The following is a 3302-nucleotide window of genomic DNA, read 5'->3' as shown; positions in this document are numbered from 1 at the left end:
AAAAAATTATGAAGAAACAAGTTGTCTTCGCTACCAACCTGGAAACAACTATTAAGAATCTGATTTATTTTCTTCTAATCTTTTTATGCATTTTTTAAATTATTGCTATTGTTTAATCCTTTTCTGTTTGTCTTGGATTGCTTCTTCCTAGGGCAAATCCTCCAGAAAACAGGGAAAGTCTGGTATTCCATTGAGAAACACAAGAAAGCATGGCTGTATGGGTGTTTGGGGAAGCAAATTATAATGTCTCTAGAGAGTCATGTGGACATCGGGATGACCCAAGGATTCAGAGGAGGAAAACGTTGGCTTCAACTTATGTATTTTATAAACTAAAGAGACCCTGAGCAAATGTAGCAAGAGTGGTGGGTTTTAACTTTATAGGGAAGACCAGACATTAGATCATATGGAGATGCTAAATATGAAAAGACTTAGAGTGTCAGTATAATTTTGGAAAACTGAAACAGCATTCAGAAAATGCCCAATTGGAAATATAGTAAAGATGTCTTTGACCCACTTTTGAGTATCCCTTTCACCCCCAATTATAAGACTGATTCTGAACTTTTTGAGTCTCCCACAAAGAACACAGAAAACTTTCTTTGCCAAAGGTTCAGCTGCTCATTAGAATCTTCACATTAATTGCCAAAAGTCATCATTCATCACCAGAAGTGACTCATGGTAATTTGCAATGGGAATGAAATTTGCTCCTCATTTGAGATGCCCCAGACTCTCTATGCAATGTCACTGATGCTACAGATGACATGATAATAGTATCTCTACGGGGACATCAGGTCCAGGAACCCTGTCCCTATAACTATGGACTTAGGTGCCCCAGGATCATTGTGATTGACACTTCTCTACACAGAGCTCTGTAGCCAAGACCAGCAAGGTAAGTCCTTCCTTATGGTCAATCTCAGGAAAAAACACAGGACAGATGCAGTCTCCAGCAGTAGAGAAACCCAAAGCTGTGGCTGTGTAGCAACACTGGGCAAAGTAGATCATAATTCTGCTTTGCTCTGAGCATTTCCATCCATCATCTTGCTTGGCTAGGAGGGTGAACATGTGCTGGGGTGTGTATTAGAGTAGGACCAGAATATTTAGGTTCATTGAAAATATTTGTGTCTTAGAAACTCACACAATGGGAGAAAGAAGAATGAAGTCTATTTGAAACCTGAGCCAAGTTGCAGATTTCAGAACCACTGAGATCCCCACCCATGTCAGAGTAACACATTAGGGTTGGGTGTGAATACAAGTGAAAAAAATCATGTGCAGAGTTTGGGATAGAACTAAAAAATCTTGAAATATAAAATAAATTCCAGTAAGACACACATACACGCACTCATAGAAAATCAGGCTACAATATAACCACATATTTTTATTTTCTCAAATCCCACTCCAGTTTGATGCAATCATCCTATGACTTCTCGAAAAGTTTTCTGAGTTATTTTTCAGTGTGTTTTCTATATTGTGTTCTCAAATTTTTACATCTAAGTGAAAACAAACAAACAGACCAAAAAGACCTTTATCCTTCTGGAACCTGAAGCAGCAAAGAATGAGAGAAAAAAATATTGAAAATAACACTAATTTTTTTGAGTCTAAGTAGAATTTGTGACTGTTAAAATATAACTGTTTATTCTTCCTTTTTTTTTACTTTATTCCCTCATATCAGTAGGGATGGTAAGTGATCAAAATAAATAAATACAATAACATCTGCAATAATGATAGTTTCTACGTGTTTTAAAGGAGCACTTTGTTTCAGCCATTTTTGATCAACAATTAATGTGAAACCCATATAGGATGTTCACACCACTTTTATAAACTATATTCTATATTAATGCGTACTTTGCTTTTAATGAGAAATAGAGGCACAGAGTAGTAAATAAAATAACACTGTCTGCACTGAGCTCGTAAGTGGATGATCTTGACACAGAATAAAAGTTTTCTGGTCCCAGAGGCTGGTCTCCTATCAAACTGCTCTCCTGCCTGTACTCTCACTTCCTCTTATTATCCACATAAAACAGTAATGAAACAAGGTTCTGAGAGCTCAAGGATGGATTCCAATGTCTCAGCAACAGACAGCAGGTAGTCAAGGCTGAGACCCAGATCCTGTGAATGCAATGCTGATGTTAACAACCTATTCACTGTGCTGCTTCCTGTGTAATTCAACAAATAGATTTATAAGATGAACCCAATTTTCCTAAAGAGTGTGGAATTCTGTTGACTCTGGAATTTTGTTTAAAATTTCATCTGCACCTAAAATTACTTCTGGAATCTATAGCAATAACTAAGACTTTTGGTTGTGAAAGTCATTACCATCTAACCCAAATAAGTCAATGCTAGTGTTTTCTTCTTTTTTTATACAAAAATTTCTTAGTCACTCATAAGGGATCAGATGAAATGGCTTTAATATGACACCAATATGTGCTATGGGTTATTTGGAGCTGAGATGCCTAGCCTGATTCTCTTTTGTAAAGCCCAGAGCAAAGTAAAAAAGTCAGACAACATTTAGGTACACAAAAAAAACAATTTTTTAAAAATTTTGTCAATATACAATGTGGTTGATTATTGTGGCCAATTACTGAAACCTCCCTCCCAACAATCTCCTTTCTGTTCACTTGTCATATTAACTTCAAGGAATTGTAATTGTTGTGTCTTCCTCCCCCCCACCCCCGGGTTGTGTGTATATTTTTTTACTTATTTTTAGCTCCCACAAATAAGTGAGAACATGGGATAATTCTCTCCCTGTGCCTGACATGTTTCACTTAATATAATTCTATCTAGGTCCATCCATATCATTACTAATGGCAGTATTTCATTCATTATTTCTTATAGCTGAGTAGTATTCCATTGTGTAGATATACCACAATTTTCATATCCACTCATCTGACGATGGACATTTCAGCTGGTTCCAACTTTTAGCTATTGTAAAGAGTGCTGCGATGAACATTGGGGAACAGGTATAACTTCGACTTGATGATTTCCATTTCTCTGGGTATATACCCAGCAGTGGGATAGCTGGTCATATAGTGGATCTATCTGCAATTGTTTGAGGAATCTCCATACCATTTTCCATAGAGGCTGCACCATNATGGGCGAAAAGACAGAAGGGTTATTGGTACCAATAGGGGGAGTTCTCACCCCTCTGGTAATATACATGCCAGTTTGCCATCCTGAGAAAGGATGGTTACAGAAATAGGTATCTTACCTGGTTTATGATACCATACTTTATCCACTAACGCTGTTGGATCTGTAAGTTCTACATGTAATGGTATAGGGGAACTCATAATTGGCCATAATGATAATAC

The sequence above is a fragment of the Galeopterus variegatus genome, unplaced genomic scaffold (genome assembly GCF_000696425.1).
Source record: "Galeopterus variegatus unplaced genomic scaffold, G_variegatus-3.0.2 Scaffold9873, whole genome shotgun sequence".
Taxonomy (NCBI): Eukaryota; Metazoa; Chordata; class Mammalia; order Dermoptera; family Cynocephalidae; genus Galeopterus; species Galeopterus variegatus.
The sequence above is the reverse complement of the archived record's forward strand: the minus strand, read 5'-3'. Positions refer to the sequence as shown.